Genomic DNA, 26,615 nt, shown 5'->3' on the forward strand with positions numbered 1-26,615 from the left:
TCTTTCCAATAATTTATATAGATTTTTCTTTTCCCACCTATTTCCATTATTTTTAAATCTTTTATGTCCTGCTAGTCTTTCCACCCGCCCCCACTAGAGCTATACCTTGAGTGCCCTACCATCCATTCTTAACTAGCACATTCATTTAGATAATATCACCAACTTCAACACCTCTGTGTTCTTTTGTCTGTGACATCTTTTGATTATCTGCTCCTATCACTGCTTGCTTGTCCTTACAACAGCACCACCACCCCCAACTTCTCTCTCCACACCCCCCCACCCCCGCCCACACCTTAAACCAGCTTATATTTCACCCCTCTCCTTATATTCGCTCAGTTCTGTGGAAGGGTCATGAGGAATTGAAATGTCAACTCTTTTCTTCTCCGCCGATGCTGCCAGACCTGCTGAGTTTTTCCAGGTAATTCTGTTTTTGTTTTAGGCTTTCATGCGTACGATTCTAGTACAAATGAATATATTCAGCTGCATAATAATTCAACCAAACATACCAATTACCACACTTCCCAATCTCACACATAACCAAAATTAATTATGTCCAGTAAATCTGAAATTGGAAATACAAAAGTGGAACTGGACTGGTGACGTGTATACTTTAGTAATGTACCATTACCTCCACATATTGTGGCAACACATCATTACCGTAAATAGATTGTACAAACAAATCTGATAGATTTGTCTCAGTTATTCCATTCGTCAGAGTCAACCACTTTTCTATTCTTCAACTATGGGTATTCCAAATACTCGTGTATGTACTTGAATAAAGGTTGATCCCATGTATAAGGCAACCCCAGACTTTTGGGCAAAAATTCTTAACTCTTTCTACTTCCAATCCACTCAGTGTGTCTCCCATAGGCTGACTGTCCCCCTCACCACCTCTCCTACTGTCTGACTTTCCCTTTCGCTGTCTCTCCCGCAGGCCAACTCCCTCCCTCTCGCTACCCTCCCAGTCGCCGCTTCTCCCACAGCCACACACTCTCCTTCTCCCGACCCTACCACTCACCGCTTTCTCTCCTTGCCGTGAGCAAGGGCCCAGGAGAGGGATGGCAAGAGGGAGGAAGCGAACATAAGGAGCTGCAAATGGAGAGTGTCTCAGGCAGTGAAACAGGCTGCCCCAAAATTGTACTGATTGTGTCACGCATGGTCCCTCAGCTCAAAACAATGGTAAAGCAAAAGTCCCAACATGTGTCATTGTTCCCAAGGGCATGCATGGATTTCAACCCCTCAAAAATATTACTTGTGTATAAGCCTTTTTGCCTAAAACTTTGGGCTCAAAGGTCAGCTTTTACATAAGTATACATGGTATCTACTAATGCATCGATTAATCCAACACACTCCTAATCAGCCTCCCAAATTCTACTGGCCGCAAACTTGAGGCCATCTAAAATGCTGCTGCCCAGGGCCTTCCTCACACAGGATTTTCTCCATCAGCTTCAAGACCCCAATGTCAGGGTTAAATGTGGGTCAGAAGCTAGCACTGTGGGGAAAACAGTCACCCAGCAGTGATTTTTACCCAAGTTGGCCAATTAACAGGCAGAGGATAAGCTCACCATTTGAAGATGGTGGGCAGGCTCCAGGCTGGAGGGACAATAGTGGGCCTTCCAGCACTGAAGAAGAAGCAAGCTACCTCTTCAGGTTAGTAAGAGAGAGTGCCTCAAGGTGGAAGTGCCCTCTCTCCAACTTTTCATACTTCAAAATAAAAAATGCTCTTAGCAGCCGGGCCACCATTGTGGAGGGGCGGCCTGAAGCTGTAGCTGAAGCCATGCAGGTAGGGTAGGCCTCTAAGCCTGCTTTGAGCACTGACTGCTGGTCTGCCCCCAGGAGGCTGCCTCTGGGTGTCTGGCCTAGACCCCGATGCTCCGGGTGCCCAGAGACTGAGTGAAAAATTCCAGTCAGACTCTGACAATAGACCTTAAGAGATCTTTAGTGTGCCTTAATTGACTACCCACCGCTTGTGGGTGAGAAGACTTGTCGCCTCCTATCCTGCCTCTGGGCAAATGGCCTTTTGGGGAAGGTGGCAGGGGTGGTGCCAGCTAACCCGCCTAATTCCACTTTCCAACTCCTGTCATTAACCCCAAAGGTTCCCGCACTTTAAATGTATATCCACACATTTTTTAAATGTGCTGAGGGTTTCTGCCTCTACCACCCTTTCAGAAAGTGAGTTCTAGACCCCCACTGCCCCCTGCCATAATTCCCCTCTAATCCTTCTGCTGCATACTTTAAATCTATACCCCCTGGTTATTGACCTCTCTGCTAAGGGAAGTAAGTACTTCCTATCCACTATCCAGTCTGCTTATAATTTTATACACTTCAATTAAATTACCCCTCAGCTTCCTCAAAACCCCAGGCTACCCAACCTTGCATCATAGCTAAGCAAAGTCAGTAGACCTTGCTTACAGTACGCAAGTCAATGGCACACAGCAGTGCAACCTTCAAAACAAAAGAGTCATCCATTCAGAACGAAGAACACACAATATACGGGGAACATAAGGTCAATATGAACTCCTTCACAATAGTGGGAGAAGGACTGAGGTAAACAATTGTAAAATCACTAGATACAACCTTAACCAGCTCACGTGGCTGCTCCCATTATATTGGTGACAGGTAGCGTACCATGCAGATGTCCTGTTTTGACAAGGCCAGCCATTCATTATGATGTTAAAGCCGGTTCCCACTGCGCAGTTAAGAGCGGCTTTTAAATTTAGCCTTTGTCAACCCGGTTCGCCAGGACTCCAGAAACCCAGCAGAGAAATGGAGATGGAAGCAGCTAACCTCAGAAGGAGAGGATATTAAAAATTCAAATAATAAGAACAAAGCTACAACCCAATTAAAAGGGGAGCTGCACAGCAATTATAAAAGGAATTCTTGACTGTGCTATCATTATTTGCGCAAATGCACTGAATTGCAGACTATTTCTGAACCTCAACTTTGGGTAAACTACAAAGGATAGCAACCTGTGAAGGTGGCTGGGGTTTTCTGTGCCCGCTGGCGTCAGGGGCATTCGGTCGCGTCAGTGGACAATATGGCGAGAAGGTCAAAAACCACTTCCACAAAGTCGTGAAACCAGTTTGCGATCATCCATTCCACCCATCGATGGTGGGCTCTACTCCCCGCCACCGGACGCCGGGAACCTCATTGTAATACATCAGCATATCGTTATAAGACCAGCCCACCGGACTCATTACCCCCCCAACACCACCCCCCTCCCCACCCCCTGCTGGTGGGAAAACACGCTGGCATATATAAGGCGTGCACTTGGCAGGCTGCACTTTGCTCGGGACTTCAAGGTTTGTTTGCCCACCTTGCTTCGGTCAGCACTCACCATCATCAGTGCCAGGCTTCACAGGCAGCGCCACATCGCTTTCAGCAGGGCTCACAGGTAGGTCTCTATCTACCAGCTCAATCATATGTGGGTGGCTTTTCAATGGCTTCAGGGCAAGGTCTTGCTTGGTGAAGGGGAAGAACTGGCCTCAGGCAAGGGAAGAGGCTGCAGGTTGATGGCTGTACTGGGGAAGGGGGTTATCCCAGGATGTGTGTGGGGGGGCACATGTTGATCTGTGCACGTGGCCTCAAGATGGTGAGGGCTGAGGAGGTAGTCTCCACAGGAGATGAGGCCAGATGGACATGTGAGGATATTTGTATGAAAATGGGTGATGTCCCTTAAGCTGGCAGTGAGTAAGATGCCAGTGAATGTGTGATGGGCTTGAGTGTGTGAGTTTAGTGTGATGAGATGGTTGTCACACCTTGCCTGCATGGATGAGATCATTCATCCTCTTTCTGCATTGGGTGGAGAACCTCTTCTGTGCAACAATGGCACTGATCACCACTGCCATTGCCTACCAAGCCGGAGTGGTAATTTTACTGCCTCTCCTGCGGCCAGAGAGGGGGAAGGGGACACACAGCCGGCCTCCATGACATCCAAAAGATGCTCAAGGGCTGCAGTCTTCTTGCCTTTCGGGGCCATGTCTTCTTTGCTACAGCCCTGGGTTGGAAGCACTGAGCGCAGCTGTACTTCCTGGAATTACCTGGAAAAACTCAGCAGGTCTGGCAGCATCGGCGGAGAAGAAAAGAGTTGACGTTTCGAGTCCTCGTGACCCTTCGACCGAACTGGTGCCTGGCGTGATGATGCAGTGAGGTGACAGCATGGCAGGCGAATTGGAGCCTGCCTGCCAGGAAATGGCATGTATCCGGGAATGCATAATTAATGCAGCAGGTTTGGAATCATATGCCGTGAAAAGCCGCCATTGCGGCCGGCAAGTAAAATTGTTTTACCCGCCCTCTACCGCACTTAGTGCAAATCTGGGGCAATTCCACCCAGTGTGTCACAAGCAGCTCTTTCACCCATATCAAAGACCCATAACTCACAAGCATTTCTAGCACCAGTGAGTCACCGTATAAGCACCAGAGAACAGCTGAAGCACAGGCAACATAAGGTTCAATATGCTCAAACCGCAGCTCAGGATATCAGAGATTATAACCTCATCCTCGAGGGTAACCACACATCCCACACCGCACATAACTTTAAAGGAATCTCCCTGGCCCCTCAGTCACTTTGATCACATCAATTGCAGGGAGTGTCCCGGGAGACTCCATTACAAACAGCAGGATGTATAACTCAAAACGGGTCTGAGAATTAATGCAGAGCTGCTGGATCCTGGGAAACCCAGCTGCTGACTTGGGACACAAAGCATCAGCGAGAGCCTTCAGATAGTCAGAAAGAAGGTACTGCAGAATAATGATGGGTGGAGAACAGTAAGAGTAAATAGGATATTCTCATCCTCATGATGCTACTCACTGGTTGCCTCCTTTGGAAAGTTAATTTTGTGCAGAAATGCCCAAGTCTACAGTTTCCATGTATGCACAGACATGACAACTACATTCACAGTGCAATGGCACATCAACTGCGAGGTCCTTTCTAGCTACTTTACACAGTTAGTAGTATTTGCATTTATATATCACCATTCATATCCTCAGTATGTCCCAAAGTACTCCACTGCCCATGAGCTATTTTTGTTCTTTAACACACATACAACAGCCAATTCGCACAAAGCAAAGTCCCATAAATAGCAATGAGATGGATGACCATCTAATCTGTTTTGGTGAAGTTGATTGATGGATGAATGCTGTTCAGGAGAACTCGCTACTCTTCTTCAAGATAAAAGTGGATAAAGGGGAATTTATAGAAATGTGTTTGGATGTCCAAAATGCATTTGATAGGATGTCACATAAAAGATTGCTACACTAGAGTGTATGGTGTTTGGGTGATATATTAGCATGGATAGGGGACTGGCTAACTAACAGAAGCAGAGGGCGGAACCATCGCATATATGCACTAAGTGCAGCAGCGGACAGGTAAATGAGTATTTTACCTACCAGCTGCAATGGCAGCTTTCCACACCATATCGTCCCAAGCCAGCAACATTAATAATGCATTCCCAGGAAACATGCCGCTTCATTACACTGGGCGCCATACTTAAAGTGCAGCTGCACAAACACCTCCCAGTGCTTCCAGGGTACAACTACTCCAAAGAAGACATGGCCCTGAAAGGCAAAAAGACTGCAGCCCCCAGGTTCAATGGCACGTCCCACGAGTGCCTTTTGAATGCATGGAGGCTTACCGCATGATATCCTCTACCCCTGCTCTGGCCGCAGTTTGGGCAGCAACCTCACTAATCTAACTTGGGAGGCGGTGGCAGTGGTGGTCAGCGCCAACGCCCTTCAAAAGAGGACAGCCACCCAGTGCCACAACAGGATAAATGATCACAGTATCACAGAATTACAGTGCAGAAGAGGCCCTTTGGCCCATCGAGTTTGCACCGACACATGACAAACACCTGACCTACCTACCTAATCCCATTTACCAGCACTTGGCCCATAGCCTTGAATGTTATGATATCCCAAGTGCTCATCCAGGTACTTTTTAAAGGATGTGAGGCAACCTGCCTCCACCACCCTCCCGGGCAGCACATTCCAGACCATCAGCACCCTCTGGGTAAAAAGGTTTTTCCTCACATCCCCCCTAAACTTCCTGCCCCTCACCTTGAACTTATGCAACCTTGTGACTGACACTTCAACTAAGGGGAACAGCTGTTCCCTATCCACCCTGTCCATGCCCCTCATAATCTTGTACACTTCGATCAGGTCGCCCCTCAGTCTTCTCTGCTCCAACGAAAACAACCCAAGTCTATCCAACCTCTCTTCATAACTTAAATGTTCCATCCCAGGCAACATCCTGGTGAATCTCCTCTGCACCCCCTCCAGTCTCCTCCGTTTCACCAGAGTAGCCCATTCTTCTCATCACTTGCAACTCACACACTCACAAACCCATCACACATCCACAGGGCCCTCACTCACTGCCAGTGCAAGGGATATCACCATTCACTCTCTCACACACACCTTCATTGTCCTCATCCCATCCATGGGACCACCCGCTATCCACACATGCCAGGCATACTTATCACCCAGTCTGGCAGGCATCCTGCTTACACTCTCTCCATCTTAATTTATGCAAGGCATAAATAAGCTGGCACACAACAAGAGGGACACATCACTTATTGATGGAGGGATGCCTGAAAACAAGGTCCTCACCGATTTTGAAAACAGAGCCATCCAGCTGGCCGGTGAGGATCTGGGCCGTTTCTGTGCTGAAGGCACTCCAACAAGCGGGGATCCAGCAATGCAACATCCATCAGACAACCATGCTGTGAGTGATGTATCCTATTTCACAGGCCACTGCCATGCACTAATTATCTCTAATTATTTCTGCCAGACAGAGTCTATGACCCAGGGCCTCCAAGCAAGCCCAAAGAAGCCTCTGAAGAGGGATCTGGAGGCACCCTCCTTCAAGTCCCATCACAATGCTCACCCACACCCTCCACCAGTGCAGAGACAGACACCTTGGTGGGATCTAGCTTTAGTGTAGCCTCGGGATCACAATCTGGTAAGTATATCGCACTATCTGATCCACAGCAGGCAGTGGCAGGGACTTCCCAGGTTTCCAGCATTCGGAGATCTGCTGGAGGCCGGAAATTTGCTGAGTCCGAGTCAGATGACGACCGTCTGGACTCAGTCGTGTCACAGTTGTTGGAGCTGCAAAGGTAATCTTGGGAACATCAGGAAGGGATGTCTGCTGCACTCCTCAGATTGCAAGACACGACGGAGGAGTCCATCTGCCTTCAGGATGAGGTGATAGTGCCGGCATGCCAGTACACTGAGGTTAACACTAGTAGGATGGTGGCCACCATGGAGACCTTGGTCCAGGAAGTTGCTTTGCACTGTTGTGCAGGCTAAAAAAGAAAAATGCACATCCCAACCTTTGTATAACACACACACACACACACAACATGCACAATTACAAGGTATACTGCAGGGGAGGTTAACTTTTGATCAAATTAAGATTTAATGATAAAAGGCAAAAAAAGAGAGTTCACTGTTTATGAGTCCTTCACTGTCGTTCATGGCTGAGGCAATTTTTTTTTAAATGGCAATCCTTTTTCCCCCCTGGAAATGCTGCTTTGGGATTTTGAAGTGTCCTGCAAACTCTTCTATCCATTGATCCCAGTACGATACAAGCAAGCATAGTTCTTTTCAACTGAAATTCTCTATCTCTGTAATACATTCTGAAATGTAACAGATCTAGGGCTCTAAACATTTTCAGAATTCTCTTTCAGCCTGACCAAAAGCAACCAGGGTGTTACAATAAAAAAAATTCAAAATGATGGTCCTGGTCTCATTCCCTCTCTCTCAGTGATGAGCATTCTAGAAAGGTAATTGATTAGCTCATGCCTGGAAAGACCTTGGCTATTGTTTTCTGGCCTTTTTTTAGTTTTTTTAGTGTGCCATCCATCACTTCTGAATAGACTATTATTCCCTGTGATGAGCTAGGAAGAACATATCAACACCTTCTATAAAGCCATTGTCTCAATAGATTTTCTGTCTGCCTAAAATGTAGCTTTACAGAAATGAAATGGCGAGAGCCAGTTACAAATTTCAGTTCCTCTTTGAAGTAATTCTTGACATCAGCAGGTATGAATTTCCATAGGAAGTTTGCCTTCTCAAGTCCTCATAGTAATCCACATTGGAAACATCTAGAAACTGACCAACTTGTAATGCCAGGTGCATCACATGACCTGTGCTAGCCATCTTAAGTCAGTGTTTTTGCTTGCTTTAAAAATATCCTTTTAAAGAAGTTCAATATATATTTGACCAGCAGATATTAAATATTAATATTGCACATGCACATGTCACATCGTTATGACACTTTACAATACTCTACATTGGAAAGTGATAGATCATGTATCAAACAACTAGAGAATAGAAAAGATATTTTCATGTCACAGAGCAAATATGTTATTCAAAGTATTAGCTTATTTTTGCACAAATTGCCTTGTAAATGCCACTAACTAACAGCCTTAGTTCTGCTAAATTAATTTTTTTTTCTGTATATGCCTGTGTAATATCCTATAAATGAAACATGGAGATGTAACTCAATAGGTCCACAAACAAAATTACATGACATATAAATTGTTAGTAATTAAGCAGTAGCATGCAAAAGGGTGCTTATGGCAGATGTCAGGTTGATAATACAAGTGAGAACCAGACTAAATGCAGAACATTTAGAGAAGAAATAAAAAAAGAGAAACAAAGAATGAGTAGAAATATGTATAAATTGGGTGCCAATTCCAATATGGTAAATTCACAATGTCCTGAACTTTTTATTGTTAGAGACCTTCTGTGCCATCATAACTGGTCAAGGTAAGATTTAATTTGTGAACAGCTAATAGCGCACAGCTGTTTTAAGAGACAGCCACCCTAGATCAATTAATTCTGAGTTAAAAGTAAGCATACTCCTTCCACATCTGCTGCAGCACACCGGTTCCCAAACATCCAAGCCAAGACTGTTTAGAGCAGTTTGTAGCACAGTTGTTTTAGAAATTAAATTAACCATTCCCTTTAACCTCTTCAGAGATAGTATTACAGAGCATCACTCGCTGCTCAGTGGTAGCACTCTCGCTTCTAAGTCAGAGAGTTTGGCGTTCAAGTCCTACCCCAGTGACTTGTGCACAAAATCTAAGTTGACACTTCATTGCAGAGCCATCTTTTGGGTGAAATATTAAAGCAAGGCCCCATCAGCCCTCTTAGGTGTAGTAAAAGAACCTATAGAACTGTATCAGAGAAGACTAGGGGAATTCTCCCTGATATCCTGGTCAACACTGATCCCTCAATCTCTACCAATTAAACAAGTCATCTCATCAATATCAGAGTACTATTTGTAGGGTCTTGCTGTGTGCAAATTGGCTGCTGCATTATTTTTCACTACACTTCAAAAAGCACTTCGTTGGGTGTAGAGAACTTTGGGGCTGCATGAGGTTGTGACAGGCACTATGTAAATGCAAGTCTCAATAATAATGTTAAGTTTAAGACTACCCTGAAAATCACTGAATCATTTCCCATTATCACAGTACTGACCGTACCATGCTAAGTGCAAAAGATATTTCCGTAAAATTTGTCAAAGGTAAATTTTGCATGAAGATATTTACTTCATATCAAATCTGATTCAATTAGTTATTGTTCAACTTTTAATTTTATTTTTCATTCTGATCAATAGGCTCTTTTGGTAATTGTTTTTGTTTTGGATTTCCAGCATCCGCAGTTTTTTGTTTTTATCTTTTTTATTTTTGTTATTTGTACTCATAGCAAGACGAATTGTTGAAATATCATTAGACTGTTAGTGTATGAATGCTTAACACACTCATGTGAAATTCCTATATCTGGTATTTTAGCAGTGGCATTAACCCACTTACTTTAAACAGATTAATGCTTCAACTAAAAAGCAGAGAGTTACTTTAGAGTCCATACATTAGTATTCCTCAGGGTAAATAAACCAGTAAACCAGTCATTTATCTGAACCAAACAGCTCTACAGTACTATAGGGAACTGTTCAAAATATATTGAAAGAAAGATACAGTTAAGGGAGGTCAGTCTGCTGTTTTTAACTCATCCATCTATAATAAAAGAATTTATATTTATTAGTAGTACTCTTGGCTCTAAGTTCCATTCCAGGACTTGAGTACATAATCTAGTTGACACTTCAGTGCCGTGCTGAGGGAATGCGGAGGGATTTCAGACAGCTCTTTATCAAATGAAGCATTAGACTGAGGGGCTGTCTGCTGCTCAGGTAGATGTAAAATATCCCACAGTGCTTTTTCAAAGGAGAACAAGGAATTTTCACATGTCTTGGTCAATTATTATCTTGCATCCAGCACCACAAAAGCAGGTTGACTGATTATTCATTTCATTACATTCCAGCGAATACTTGCAATGTATAAATTGGGTGCCAAAAACCAATCAGGCACTGAAGAGAAATGATTTTACCTAGAAAGTGCTTAGAATGTGGAACTCTCTATCTCAAGGAGTAATGAGGCAAATAACAGATATATGTAAGGAGAAGTTAGATAAACATGAGGGAGAAAGGAATAGAAGGATATATTGATAAGGGTTAGATGAAGTAGGGTAGGAAAAGGCTCGAGTGGAACATAAACAACAGCATGAACTAATTGGGCTGAATGGCCTGCTTATGTGCTGTATATTCTAGCAGTACCTGTCCACATCTAGTTCTTCTTGAGCTTTGTTTTTGCTCATTTGAGCCCAAATTCCCTGCTCTTAGGTAAGTGACGATTTGTCCCTACAAAGAAAACATGTACATTCCTAATCAGACAAACAGAAACCCGACTTCAGTAGGAAACCTTTAAACATGCTGGACCCTAGCTAACCACGAAAAGGTCGAAAATTATCTGTTTTGCACTTCTGTCCTTGGAAACAAAGATTGGCAGGTGGAAGCATGTAACTGAACAACAACAGGCTGCTTTTAAAGAGGAGGTGGTTTGGGTACAGTCGAGATACATTCCCACAAGGGGAAAAAAGCAGGCCAAACAAAAGCAGAAGATAACAAGAGAGATAGGGAGAAAGGTGAAGCAGGAAAAGGCTGCTAATGACATATGTCAGGTTCATAATGCAAGTGAGAACCAGGCTGAATGTAGAACATTTAGAGAGGAAATGAAAAAAATAAGAGAAGCAAAGAAAGAATATAAGAAGAGACTGGCAGGCAACATAAAAGGATATTCAAAAGTCCTCTATAGGCATATAAATAGTAAAAGGGTAGTGAAAGGAATGGTGAGGCTGCTTAGGGACCAAAAAGAGATATATTTATGGATGCAGAGGGTATGGCTGAGATACTAAAGGAGTACTTTGCATCTATCTTTACTAAGGAAGAAGACGCTGCTGAAGCCATAATAAAAGAGGAAGTAGTTGAAACAATGGATGGGCTAAGAATCGATAGACGAGCTATTAGAAATGCTGGTTGTACTAGAACTGATAAGTCACCAGGACCAGATGAGATGCATCCGAGGATACTGAGGGAAGTAAGGGTGGAAACCGCGGAAGCCCTGGCAATTATCTTCCGATATTCCTTAGATACAGGGGTGGTGTCAGAGGACTGCAGAATTGAAACTGTTACACCCTTGTTCAAAGACGGAATGCAAAAATAAGCTCAGCAACTACAGGCTAGTCAGTCTAATCTCGGTGGTGAGAAAGCTTTTAGGAATGATAATCTGGAACAAAATTCACAGTCAATTTGACAAATATAGATTGATTAAGGAAAGCCAGCTCAAGTGTTCAAAGCAAATGGTGTTTATCTAACTTGATTGAATTTTTTGAAGTTAAAGACAGTGCTGATGAGTGTAATGCAGTTGATGTGGTGTACATGAACTCCCAAAAGGCAATCGATAAAGTGCCGCACATCAGGCTTGTCAGCAAAGTTGAAACCCATGGAATAAAAGGGACAGTGACAGCATGGACACCAAGTTGGCTGGGTGACAGGAAACAGAGTAGAGATGAAAGGGTTGTTTTGTGGTCTGGAGGAAGGCACAAGGTGGAGTTCCACAGGGGTCGGTATTAGTACCACTGCTTTTCTCGAACAATATTAATGACCTAAACCAAGGTGAACAGGGCACAATTCCAGAATTTGCAGTTGACCCAAAACTTGAAATTATGAAAGAAGAAAAAATGATAGACTTTAACAGGAGATAGACAGGCTGGTGGCATGTCTGGATGAACGGCATTTGAAATTTAATGCAGAAAAGTATGAAGTGATACATTTTGGTAGGAAGAAAGAGGAGAGCAATATGCAATAAATACAATTCTAAAGGATATGCAGGAGCAGAGGGACCTGTGCACAAATCATTGAAGGTGGCAGAGCATTTTGAGTAATTTATAAGCCATATGGGGTCCTATTATAAATAGAGGCAAGAGTACAAAAGCAAGGAAGTTATGGTGAACCTTTATAAAGTGATCTTTTGGCATCAAATAAAAACATAAAGTGCTGGAAAAACTCAGGTAGTCTGGCAGAGAGGTACAGGGTTAATGTTTTCAGCCCAATATTACTCATCTTCAGAACTGAGAAAGTTCTGAAAATGAGTTATATTGGACTCAAAACATTAGCTCTGTTTCTCTCCACAGATGCTAAGTTTTTCCAATGCATTTCTGTTTTTATTTCAGATTTCCAGCATTCATAGTGTTTTGCTTTTATTTTACTGCTTTGACCTTAACTAAAGTATTGTGTCCAACTCTTTTGGAAGGATGTAAAGGGATCAGAGAAGGGGCAAGAATGGTTCCAGGGATGATGGGACTTCAGTATTATGGATGGATTGGGCTGTTTGCATTGGAGGGGTTGGGAGGAGATTAGATAGAGGAATGAATCTTTGGAATTTGCTATCTCCGAAGTCTGTGGGGCCTTCTTCGTTGACTATATTTAAGGCTGGCAATAGGTAGATTTTAGGTCTCTCAGAGAATCTAGGGATGTGGGGAGTGAGCAGGAAGGTGGAATTGAAGTTCAAGATCAGCCATGCTCACATTGAATGGTGAAGCTGGCTGGACGTGCCAGATGGTCTAGTCCTGTTACTATCTCTTGTGTTCAAAGTCATGAGAGGTCTGGTCAAGATAGATAGGAAGAAACTGTTTTCATGGCAAAAGGGTTGCGAACCACAGGACATTGGTTTACAATGAATGGCAAAATGAACAAAGGTGAGATGAGGATAGCATGTGGTTGGGCCTGGAATGCACAGCCCGAGAGTGGGGTGGAAGCATATTCAATCATGGCTTCAAAGCAAATTGGATAATTATCTGAAGAGAAAATATTTGCAAGGCTACGGGGAAAGGGTGGGGAAAAGCACTAGCTGAATTGTTCTTGCTGAACGTCAGCACAGATATGAAGGACTGAATGACCTCCTTCTGTGCTGTAACCATATGATTCTGGTTGCCCCAAATAATGCATTGTATCCAACAGACAAGCTATTCTTAGTCTTCTGCCAATACTGCAGATTAGTCGATCATGAAGATATGAGAGTGACTTGTCAGGATGTGTTTTGATAATTCCCCCTCCACCCTTATAAATGCTGCTTTACCTCCCTACCCAAGTGGCTTGACTGAGACTAGCAACTGGCTATTTGGTTTTGAACAAATGTACACCTCTCTCAGCCAATACAGTGAGAGGCACGTCATATGAAGAAGAAAGTTAAAATAAAAAATCATTAGAGGTGAGTTCAACCCACAATGCTTTTGTGCATCCCCTGACAGCTAAGTTAAGATTAAGAATGGAATTGAATTGCTAGTGTTTTTTGAAATCAGTCCAAAGATTTTGGGCAGAATTTCATAACAACGCTTAAAGCTTTCAAGTGCTGTTATCCTTCAAGTGTCATGTCAGCTGAGTTTACATAGTTGCAGAGATTAGAAAATTCAAGAAGCATGTGGCTTTGTTGGCATCCCTGATAACAGGTGTTAAAGAAATATTTGTTCTCCAGAAACCTTTTCCACACCTCATGTATTCTCCAGTTTGTGATCAAATGGCCCTAATTATTTTTTGGTTAATTTGGTTGAAGGAAGTACACATGGTCCAGGGATCACTTTAAAGAAGCAGCCATCAAAATGAATGGTTGAGATGTTTATAATGAGCTGCAAAATCAAATCAAATGGCAACCAATGGACAAAGTGGAGTCACTGCAAGGGGGAATTGAAACTGGTGAATGAGTAGCTTAATGCGGACAGTGCTAAGCAGGAGCCTGTAACTGGTAATCAATCATCCAACAACCACAAAGCCAGGCCAAGCCTAGAGTTCTTTCTTTAGAAGCATCTACCCAAGTACCTAAGGTGACAGCATGAAAGGTTGAGCATATCCTGCGTTTAAAAAAAAAGCTTGGAAGGTGATTATTTTTATCCAGAGGCCGCATAATAAAAATAAATTAAGAGAAACCACCATATCTGAGACTGGTAAAATTCAGAACAACCAGAAAAAAAAAGTGATGAATAACTTGCTGATTGCAAACTGAGAACCCAGAGGTACTATTTCATTGATCTGAAGAAAGGGAGACTGTTATATATCTGTACGATAAATATCTGGGATGTTTTTAAACCGTCATAAAAATGTCAAAACAAGGCTTCTTGTGAAGCTAATTCAAAGAAACAATGACCTTCATGAGATTTGCATTTTATTTCAAGCTACTTTGAGCATGAAAGTTTGGGAAACTATGCCAAATTAATCTGCTTTGTGAATTACTCAGCAACTTACCAGGTTTTCCCAAAGAATAAGGCGGCGGAAATATGATAGTGAAATCATTTGAATATTCAAGTAGCTCAATGATGGCATTGTCTTCCACAGGTATAGGTGAGAGGTCCAGCACCAGCTTCTGGATTAAGCTGGTTGTAAAGATTTTATATTGGAATCCTTCTCTTGAAGTTTTTATGTGACCATCACACGAGGTATTTTCAACAACAAAGGAATCGGACCAGAAGGTGGCATTTTACCCATAGTTCTTCACCTGCTGATTTTGCAGTTATGCCAAATCCATCAGGATAAGAGCCAAGCAGAGAGGGAAAGTATTTCTTCACAGAAACTGAGTGAAATAATCAACAGCAGCAGTATTTGTTTTCAGGTTCCACCCAACACCTGGCTGTAACTATCCCTCCAACAAGAGAAGTGCCAAGCTTTTGAGGAAGAAACAATATAGAACATGGAGGAGGGAGATGAAAAAAAATTGCTTGGAATACATGTTACAAAATTTTAAAAAAGAGCTCTATCCACTGTCAACCATTATAAGTGAATTAATTGAGAATTATTGAGGTAAAGCCCTAATATTTACAATACAACTCCTCTTTAAAATGCCCATCTTATACTGGCACTAAATTGTACAGTTGGCTAGATGCTTCATAGAACTGCCAATAGTGTTGTTATTTACTATTTAAAATTTGCAGCTAAATTTAAATATAATGGGCGGAATCATCCTAGATTTGCACCAAGTGTGGTAGCGGGCAGGTAAAACGAAATTTTATCCATGGGCCGCAATGGCAGCTTCTTACGATTTATTGTCCCAAACCATTTATTATACGTTCCTGGGAAACACACCTTTTCCATGGTGGGCAGGCTTTGATTCTCCTGCCATGCCATCACCTCGCTGCTTCATCATGCCAGGCACCACATTTAATGTATAGCCGCACGCACACCTCTCAGTGCTTCCAGCCCAGGACAACTGCAAAGAAGACATGGCCTTGAAAGATAAGAAGGCTGCAACCCCCAGATTTAGTGATGCATCCCTTGAGGGCCTTTTGGACATTGTGGAGGTCTGCTGTGTATCCTCTACCTTTGCTCTGGCCACAGAAGGGGCAGCAACATCACCACTCTAGCATGGAAGGCAATGGCAGTGGTGATCAGTGCCAATAATGCTGCATACATGAGGTTGGCCATCCAATGTAGATAGAGCATGAATGATCTCATCCATGCCGCCAAGGTAAGGCAACCATCTCATCACTCTAAATTCACACCATACAAGCCCATCACACATTCACTAGCATCTTGCTCACTGCCAGCTCAAGGGACATCACCACTTACTCTTTCACACACACCCTCACATCTCCATCTGGCCTCATCTGTTCTGGAGGCTGCCTCCTAAGGTCTCACCTTCTTGAGGCCTCTTGCACAGATCAACTTGTGGCCCCTCACAAACCCGAGGATACCCCCCTTCCTCAGTATAGCCCTCACCCTGCAGCCTTTTTCGTTACCTGAGACTGCTTCTCCCCCTGCCCCAAGCAAGCCCTAGACCTGCAGCCATACAAAGCCTTATGGAGGTCTGATAGGTAGAGACCTGCCACGAGCCCTCCTAAAAGTGTTGTGGTGCCGTCTGCGAAGCTTGGCTCTGATGACGGCGAGTGCTGCCGGCAGCAAGATTGGCAAACAAACCCCGAAGTCGTGAGCGAAGTGCAGCTCACCAGCTGCGCGTCACTTCCGTACAGTTGTGAAACACGTCAGTGTGCAATCACACCGACATGGGCAGACGATCCAGCAAGGGGGGGATGATTCTGCTGGGCTGGCCTTATAATGACATGCTGATGTATTACAATGAGGTTCCCGACGTTGTGAAACCAATTTTTGGCCTCTTCGCCATATTGCACACTCATGCCGCTGAGCATGCCCAACGCCAGCGGACACAGATGATTCCGCCCAATACATTAAGACCTTGCTCAGAGTTCAGGTTGCATTCTTCCTGAAAATCATGCCTTTAAATGAAGCAACTCAAATGAAGCATGGGCCCCCATAGTAATCAATGTTAAAGGCTGCTTTGGACATTTCTCGCTCGGAAAAACCAATGTACATGTTAAAATACTGAACCATTACATGTGCAGCACTATGTGTTTCTAGCTGAAATAACTTGCAATATAAAATATATCACTAAATATAAAATAAATACTGTATAAATTCAAAATACGTAACACTCACCGGTCTCTCTTTCTTCTTAGGCAGTTCTTTGAGTTCAGGGATGACTTGGTGCCACTCTGGCTCGATGGGTTCTGAGATGGCTGATAAGTCCAGTGTGCAATCTCCAGACTCCACCACATGTGGGCAAGTGTTGCTTGGAAGGTCAGCTAGAAGAGTTGCTTGGAAGCTTTTGCATTCTATCCGCCACCTTGACTGCATGTTCCCGACAAAGTCTGTTGGCACTCAGTACCTTCCCAAATAAACCTTCTCCGATACTGGTTGGTGATCATGGAGATGGTTGATCTCTTCAGGGATGCTTTCAGGATATCCCTGAAGGTGCTTTTGAGTGATTTAGAGCCTTGATGCCGATCCTTGCCTGCTGCAAATGGCTCCCCCACTGGCTTTTGGGTGGTTCATCTGCCTCACCTGCTTGCAAATTGCTCTGTCACTGGTTTTAAAATGGCTTTTGCCTTACCTGCTTCAGACTTGAACAAGGGTCAGACTTGGAGGGGCTCCAAAATTAATTAGATGATTACGGATGGGTCAGCCTCCTGAAGGGTACACGCTGTATTTTTCACCCAAATAAGCAGACAAGGAAAGTGATTTTTACTGTACCTGTTTACAGTTTCAAATACCTTTCTCTCACAGACTTTAGTGGTTTCTGTGCCCCACCCACATCAGCCACTCCTAAGCTCCAAGATTGAAATCAACTAGCAAGTCAAGAAATGGGTCTCTGTTTCACAGAGATGAGCAGCCCACGCTTCAACTTTTTGTTTGCGGACAAAAAAAGCTCTCATTTTGGATATTCTTTCCTCATGTGCTAAGAATTCCGCTGACAACCAATTTAAGATTGTCAGTCAGGCTCGCAATGTGGTACATTTGCATGTACTGGAAGCTGCATATATTAATACACAGGGCCCTGTTCTTTGCAGACAGAAAGAACATGTGTATTGCACCTGTTTAAGTTGAACAAAATAAGTGACAGCCATTTGTTGACTCATTCCTCAAACAATGCTTGGCAGTTAACTGTCAGTCACCATCACTGGTGCATTCTCCAGGGCAAAACTTCTACCAGAGTCCACTTGTCAACCAATCAGTACTCTCTTCATATACAGTATAAATTGTTGTTTTCCTCTTGTGTTGGTATTCTTGTGAAGTGTCCTGATGAGCGCAAGACAAAAAGCTTTGACATGTCTCTTTTTTCAACAATACTCAAGTTCTGTACTATCAAACAATTAAGTGAAATTTCTTCATTTGGGGGTCAAATGGTAAATTTGGTTATTTTGGTTTGTGGTTCCCTCATGGGGATTGCAACACACCAAGATTGCGAATAGCCTGGTTTTGTCTCAGAAGTTGCCAGGGAAAGAGATGGAGTCAGTAGCTAGGTTGGAGTGAGCACTGAAGACGATAGCTTTGGCTTCCCAATATTAGATGAAATTTCTACACATCCAGACCTAGATGTCAGATAAGGAGTCTGATAATTTAAGAATAGCAGAAGAATTGAGAGAAGTGAAGGTGAGGTAGAACTGGGTGTTGTCAGCATTTATGAGAAAACTAGTGCTAAGGTCACAGAGGGTCAGCATGTAGATGAGAAAGAGGATAGGAGGGCCAAGGATAAATCCTTGGGAGACGCCAGAGGTCATAGTGGGGAAGCAGGAAGAGAGCCAGTACAAGTGATACGCTGGCTTTAATTAGATAAATATGAATGGAACCAGGCAAGTGCACCCAGCAGGACGACAGTGGAGAGGTGTTTGTAAGAGGATGGTGGGGTCAACTGTATCAAAGGCTGTAGACAGGTTGAGGAGGACGAGAAGGGATAGTTTACCTTTTTTATGGTCACACAGGATGTCCTTTATGGCTTTGATAAGATCTGATTTGGTACTGCAGCAATGGTGGAAACCTGATGCGAGTGATTAAACATGGAGTTCCAGGAAAGATGAGCGTGGATTTGTAAGGTTACATGTTCAAAGACTTCATAGAGGAAACAGTGGGTGGAGTTGGGTGGTAGTTTGCATATTACATAGAATATATAGCACAGAAATAGGCTATTTGGCCCAACAAGTCTGTGCTGGTGTTCATACTCCACACAATTTTCCTCCTATTCTATCTACATCAGCTTAGCCTTACAGTATGTCTTTCCATTCCCCTTTTTATCTTGTGCTTGTCTCCGTTTCTTTTAGAAACATCTAACCTATTTCCCTCAACCATTTCCTGTGGTAGCAGGTTCCACATTCTAACCACTCTTAGTTATGAACGTTCTTCTTAATCCCCTATTGGATTTGTTAGTAACTATCTTGTATCTATGGTCCTTGTTTTAGATTCTCCCACAAATGGAAATATTCTTTCCATACCTGCTCTGTCCAACCCATTCGTAATCTTAAAGAACTCTATCAGGTCTAAAGAAAAAGGCCTAACTTCTTGTTGGGACAATTTTCTCATTTGTCAATACATGTTTGCATTTAGGTCAGTTTTCATTAAAATATTACAGGCCTAGGTTTTCTAATCTTGTAGCCATTTTTTTTTCTTTTGGTGTCCAATATTGGGCAAGAGGACACACCCATTACCCATTGTGCAATGTGATATTCACCAACACTCTATCCTTTTTTTTGAAGCTTCATAAGAATACATGGAGCAACCTAACCATGGCTGAGAGAGTTAAAATGAACAGCTGGGGTTTATGTAGCTAAGCCTCCAGTTTTATGTTCAGACAACCAGTTAAGAATGAAAAGCGGCAAAAGGTTTTAGACAGGGACAAAATCAAGTGCAAAGCAGACAAAGATGGAAAAAATCATTTTGAAAAGGGCTTTTGAAAACTTGCTGACAAATTCAATATTTGACAGATCAGCATGGTAGCTAGTTAAGGGTCAATACATTTCTCCTGCAAAAGCCACACTTGTGAACTGCCTATCCTACAAGCTAAATTATTCACTGGACCATTCTCTTTTTTGTGCATCAGCCATGACTCAATTGGTAGACCTCCAACCTCTGAGTCAGAAAGTTGTGTGCTTGATTCCCACTCTAGGTCTTGAGCACAAAAATCAAGTACTGAGGGAATGCTGCACTGTCGGAGAAGCCATCTTTCAGAAGAGACATAACAAATTAAACTAAGGCCCCCATCTGTCCTGTTAGATGAGTGAAAAAGATTCCCAAGGGCAATATCCAAGAAATGCAAGGAAGTTATCCCCAGTATCCAGGCCAATATTGATCCCACAACCAACATCACAAAAAACAAATTATCGGGTGATTATCACATTGCTGTTTGTGGGTGCTCGCTGTGTGCAAATTGGCTGCTGTGTTTCCTATGTTACAATGGTGACTACAATTTAAAACTATTTCATAAAGCACTTTGAGCTGTATGGCGGTTGTGAAAAGATGCTATACAAATGCAGGTCTTTCTTTTCTCTTCTCAGCTTGCGCACTGATTGTCTTTGATGGTTTTCTGACTAATGAAAACATGAACTAGCCCACAAGCATTTGAGACAGCAGGGCAGACATCATTCCAATTTAAAAGCCGCCTCATTTAATAATTGCAACCTATCAAGGGACTAACTTTGCCTTTCAAGCTTTGTACATTTAACATTACTTGACTCATGCATTTCAGTGATATTACTGCAGATAATTATTAAGATATGGGCTGCCACAAATGCTTATCCACCCACCAAGAGCCTGATCTTGACACATCATTTGGAGGAAGGTTGTTTTGCTATCTTCAAAGTAAATGAAAACTGGAGTGTGAATCAACTGGCTAATTACAATTCTTTCATTAAAGCTTGTGGAGTCTTAAAAAAAAGAGGCAACAGCAAAATCATGGGGTTCAATAAAACCAAAATTCTATTGTCATGACAGAGGATCACAGCCCCAAATTACTTATAGGCATATTGAGCTTTTTAAGGAAGACATGTTTTTTTTAAAGACATACAAGCAACGGCTGGCTGAGAATGTAAAGTGACCTCTTTCTGGAAAATTCCTATGTGGATTATACTTGACTGACTAGTCCAGAGAGAATGGAATGTCACACCTAAAAAGGTGTCAAGGCCTCCTTCAGACAGAAACACTTGAAAGGAAGAGATGCAATGCAAAACCCTGACCTTTAATCTCCTGTGGTTACGGAGACAATGGAGACAGATTACCACATCTCAGCAGTCTTTGAGGTGAGGCTAGATACAACAGGAGATGCACCAAGGATGAAGGTGACCAGCCACAAGGTGATATTCTAGATCTTAATTTGCTCTTTGGGAAAGAGTGGAAGAGCAGGATACCCAAGATGCTACTGATATTGATGATTTGTCACAGGACTAAGGTCCTGGCCCTTCCTTTACTTTTTGAAGACAGCATACATTCTAATGAATTTTCAGGGATATTCAAGCCCACTGAGGAGCAAGTTCACACCAAAGAGAATATGCAAGCTGAGCCACTGCCTACAGAAAATGAAATTCCCACAGCATTAGCAGGACAATCATTACTTTTCTTCAGAATATTCTTTGTCCTTCTCTTTATCCATGGATGAGACATTGCGTAATACTTCATTTGTTGCAACAGTAGAAGTCTGTAGGCCCTCTACAGCTGTACAAATCTTCACAGCTGCTGAATAAGATTCATTCTTTCGAGCAAGAACAGCCAGCAGTCAACCTTTCACCAAAGTACCAAGAAGAAGGGAAGGAAAAAAATAGAAGAAAAGGAAAATCTCTGTTCACTGCCTTTATATTGTGGACCAGAAGAAGGAATCTCAGTATGAGAAGGTTGGTGCAATCAGAGAAGTAGATTCTGAAGAGCATACATCCTAGGAGTCCTCAAAGAGAGCCAAGAACACAGTCAGAGATTGATGTCACCAGTGCAAGAGACTGTGAGGGGAAGGTATAGGAGAATGTGTGCATAATATTATGGGGGTAAAGACTCGGGGGAAGATATAGAGTAAATGGTTAACTCTAAAGAATGCTACTGAGTATGTGTGTAAAGAGCTACGTCATATTGATATGATTCAACTGAGAGATGAGATGAGTGTGAAGCATCTTAGAGAGTAGCTCCATCTATTTCTTGGTCTTATGTAACCAGTGCATATAGTTTGAACGTAAATAAATGTTTTTGAACAAAAGACCATTGCCTCCAGCAAGATCTCTTCTAGAGTAAGGAGTCAACAAATCCCGAGATAAACTCACAATAACAGAATATCAAGGAAGAATTTTTGAAATGTAGTCACAGCTGCAAGGTAGCAAACCTGGCAGCTAATTTGCGCCAAAAAAAAAAGACTTTGGAATAATCACGAATCAAGATGAGAGAGACCAGTGGAGAAATTAAACACTTGACTATTTTGTGCTCACAACATTAGCGTTGAACCACTCCCAAGTGTCATGTAACAGGTATTATGCAGTCGGATACAGAACAAAGTTTCCATGCTCTACTCTTCACAATGTGCCCCAGCACGAATCACAGACAAGCCAAGTTATTGCACCAGTCTGACATTTTTAAATTACTTAGGCCAGCCATTCCTGTGGGCTAAGTAGCTTCGCCAATTTAGTTCAAAACATAGATGCTGTAAATCAGTGAACTGGACCGAGCCTGTCAAAAATCATTTCACTTACAAAGAAAGGACTGACAGCAGCAACGGGCGGATACTTTCATCTCTTCAGAGTAGTCTGGATTTGCATCCTGGTCCCAGAAAGTGAAAGGTATGATCTTAACTCATTGCACCATCCAGTTCATCACCCACCTCTGCATCGCCGCCACCAGCACCACCACCCCCCCCCACCCCTCCACTCACCCCACCCTCCCCACAAAAAAGGTATTCCTGTCAGGATGACTGTTTTCAACATGGGCCTGAGCAGACAGAAGCTGCACATTCCTGCCATATTCCATTTCAATATAGTAAGCAGCCCAATAGCCTCAGAATCACAACCAGCCGTAATTATAGAGACGAGTTTAAGAGCATATGTTGTTCATTTGGATAAAAGAATCAATTAATTAGGGCGGATCATTTGATCTTCACATGTGTGGCTGCTAAACCAAGAACATTTTTTGCTGCTGACAATGGGATTTATCCCTCTGTGATACCCAAGTTCTCACCCAACTGATGATAGACAGCATCATTTTATAGATTAGATCTACACTTTGGAGAGCAAGTCAGTTCCAAATACTTATAAATGTTTCATTGCAAGCAATATTTTAATTTGCAAATGTGAAATATTTATGTTTCGTCAGGGAGGATCTTGTCTCTGTAAAATTAATGCCCAAAATAGTTTTAATTGTGTCAAAAAAAAAACACCAGAAATATGAAGATTTATTCAAGGGAGATCAATTCTTCTGAAAACTGAATGTTAGAAATGCATCATCAACAAGTTTTTCGAAACAATGATGAATTCTCAGCTTAAGAAAAGACCACTGAACCAGCATTAGTAAAGCAATGACATGACAAGGCAGTTAAGTAATAATGTACACTTATTCAATGCTGCATTGCATCATGCAGTGGCAGAATGCAGATCCGTACCCACACTACAAGTTTCCAACCTTGGCAGACTTTCAGGGTGAATGTGTTCCTTTTACCACATATATAGCAAATTAGGAAAGCGAGTGAGTCATGGCCTCCAAGACACACTTTCTAGTGACTTACTAAAGAGCAGTACAGGCAGGAACCTGGAAGCAGGCTGCCTGCCCATACTTCTGGTGAGTATTCCAAATGAAAATTGTTTTAAAGCCACATCTGTTGAAATATGTGACACTAAAGTTGAGCAAACTTGGATACGCATAAAGCCAGACATTAAAAGCGGCTCCCTGATATAAATAGGTCATTAAAATACACAATCTTTTACCAATGGGCTTGTAAATTGTCTTATTTCATATCACTTGAGGTTTCTCTCAGTAATTTTTTTTGTACATAATCTTTTCATATATCCGTAAGTAAGCAAATCTGTTTGTCACAGTTGTCAAACGTTCAGCCTCAAATTGTGTCAAAAGTAAATTGGAATGTTCTCACCTGTTGAAGAGGCCAGCGTAAACCCGAAACCCAGTTCAATAAACCTGTCATCTAGATTCCAGACGAATAAAATGTATCACATTTATTGCAAGAATACGTGTGTATACAGCATTCTCCCTGACACAGCTTTACGTATTAAACACATGATTGTGGTGCGCTCAATTAACTCCTTCAATTAATTACTTCTTTCAATTCTTTTTAACTTTGTTTCTATCGGTGACATGGAGCACAGGGAATCCAAAAAGAGGAAAACTGCAAATGCTGTAAACCGGAAATAAAAACAGAAAGAGCGAGGATACGCACAGCGGATCATGAAGTGTGGCACATATCACAACCCTTTAATACCATAGTCACACCCCTGCCCCCAAATATTACACATTTCTCATTTCTACTCCTGAAAGCAGTTAGTCATATGAGGGGCAGGGCTCTGCAGGTTCCGGCAGCCCTCTGATACCTTGCACAACCAACTGCCCATTTGTTACATATGAGCCTCCAAGTGAGGGTCAACAAACCATCTAACAATGCAAAACATCAGAGACAAGCCTAGTCCTACTGTTACATATTTTGTGTCTTCTTTGATATTCTCTCTACGTCGGTGGCGATGCTCATTCCCATAAGTGATGTCAATGTCTTAGGTTTGTAGGGATAACCCCTACTACACAACACCTAATAGTATAATAGCAGAACACAGGGATATAATATTACAACTCCATTGTGCTCAGAACTGGATATCACGTCTGTCACAATTGCCATCACGAGTGCTGCTCCAATCTTTCAGTAAACGGACTAATAATTCTTTAGTGAGACAAGACCAGATAGGGATCATTAAGTAGCTTTATTTTACATGCAACAAAGTAAAAGTTACAAGCAAATTCCACTTACTCCACTCAACTTCAATCCCTTTGTGGAGATAAATAATTAACTATGCTTCCTTGCCCTAAGTTAGTAGGCTAAATTATGCTTTTGAACATAGTCCGCTGGGAAGTTACTACGGTAACAGTAACAATAAAGAGTGTAACTCAAAATACAGAAGGCAAATTTAGGAAAGATATTTCTATACTCGTTAACACTCTAAATGATTTTGGAAAGATAAAATCATAAAAGATAAAAGATTTAACCTAAATGATACAAATTGCTATGAGTTGCCATTTGTAGTTGATACAATGAATTCCTCTGGTTGGGAAATGGTAATACATTCCACTTCCTTCAGTTTTCAAAGCAGGGTCCATGAACAATAATGAATTTAAGTTATGCTTTATTCCTGGCCCTTCAATACTGTAAAAGAAAAATTAAGAAACCTTGAATCCAGTTACTTGGAATTATCTTTTATATACAGATTTTTCAGGTTTCGATTTGATCCTCATTGCACATATCTGTGGCTCAAATTGGATTTCAAGCATGGAAACAAAGGAAAAACCAAATTACCTGGAAAATCTCAGCAGGTCTGGCAGCATTGGCGGAGAAGAAAAAAGTTGATGTTTCGAGTCCTCATGACCCTTCCACAGACAAAGGAATTCAGTGCAACAAAATGCTTATCTGGCTTCAAATGGTAAAAGCTTCCCACTTATGTCTTCGTTAATGCCTTGAGTGTCTTCATGTGGTATTACCAAAGGGAGGAACACAGAAAAGAGAACCAGTATTGTGACACCGTCAAGGGCAGATAACTTAATAGAAAGTAAGCTGACACCTGTGACTTGGTTTTATGAGTGACTTTTTTGGGATTGTACCAAGAAGTGCCTTCTTAATCTAACATCTGCATTTGTACATTGACTAACATCATGGCAAAACATCTACATGAAAGCTTTGCTGTGGTTCTAGACAGAAGGGTACACAAGCAGTGAAAGGGGAGATGGTACTGTAGTGGTAATATCACTAGACTAGTAATCCAGAAGCCCAGGCTAATGGTCTGGGAACACTGTTTCAAATCCCACCACATCAGCGGGCAGAATTTAAATTCAATTAGTAAATCTGGAATTAAAAGCTAGTCTCAGTAATGGCAACCATGAAACCATTGTCAATTGCTGTAAAAACCCATCTGGTTCACCAATGTTCTTAAGAAAAGGAAATCTGGTCTACATGTGACTCCAGGCTCACAGCAATATGGTTGACTCTGAAATGGCCTACCAAACACCTACGAAGTTCAAGCTACTTTAATCAGTAATTTGGGGTGATTACATGAAAACAAAACAAACAGTTATTACAGACGAGATTTCTGGAGCTTCTCGTTCCCCTCCATGTATGAGGATTGGAAAATTGCAAATGTCACTCCATTATTTAAGAACCGAGGGAGAAATCAGGGGCCCTAAAATGAATAGCCCCCGAAAATGGTTGCAGTGCTTTGTGGATGAGAGCAGGAAGTCACAAAGAGGGATGGACAAACTCAAGTGAGTGGCAAGGCTATGGCAGATGGAGTTCAACCCATGGATGTGTGAGATCTGCATTTGATGGAGAGAGACAGATCAGAATATTTTCTTAATGAGGGGACATTAGGAACTGTGGAGGAGCAAAGTGATTTTGATGCAAATGTGTCAAAAAGCTGGAGCACTCAAGCAAAAAGTAATCAAAAAGGCTAATGAGATGTTGGTCTATATCTTGAGGGGTTTTGAATATATAAGTGAGGAAGTGATTCTTCAGTTGTGCAGAGCCTTGGTCAGACTCCATCTAGAGGACTTTGTTCAGTCTTGGGCTTCACACCTCAGGGAATATAGACTGGCTTTGAACGGGGAACAGTGCCCTGGATTCTCTTGAAGATGAAGAGGAATGAAGGTGGAGAGGTGATCTAACCGATAAATGTTAAGGAGGTTTTGTAGAGTCAAGGAGGTTTTGTAGAGT

The 26,615-nt window shown here is 42.3% G+C and overlaps 1 protein-coding gene across 2 annotated transcripts in view; it reads right to left on the bottom strand.

Annotated features, from left to right (window-relative positions):
• The window catches only part of lypd6 (LY6/PLAUR domain containing 6), a 255,130-nt gene that overhangs the window by 170,206 nt on the left and 58,309 nt on the right, over window positions 1-26,615 (bottom strand). Inside the window, exon 1 of one of the 2 annotated variants that reach the window (XM_041201264.1) lies at window positions 23,784-23,830. The exons of the other annotated variant lie outside the window; for it this stretch is intronic. The gene's annotated coding sequence lies outside the window, so the exon portion shown is untranslated. Of the gene's footprint in view, window positions 1-23,783; window positions 23,831-26,615 lie in introns of those variants that run through there. 2 annotated transcript variants of the gene reach the window in all.

The sequence above is a fragment of the Carcharodon carcharias genome, chromosome 12, assembly GCF_017639515.1.
Source record: "Carcharodon carcharias isolate sCarCar2 chromosome 12, sCarCar2.pri, whole genome shotgun sequence".
Classification (NCBI taxonomy): Eukaryota; Metazoa; Chordata; class Chondrichthyes; order Lamniformes; family Lamnidae; genus Carcharodon; species Carcharodon carcharias.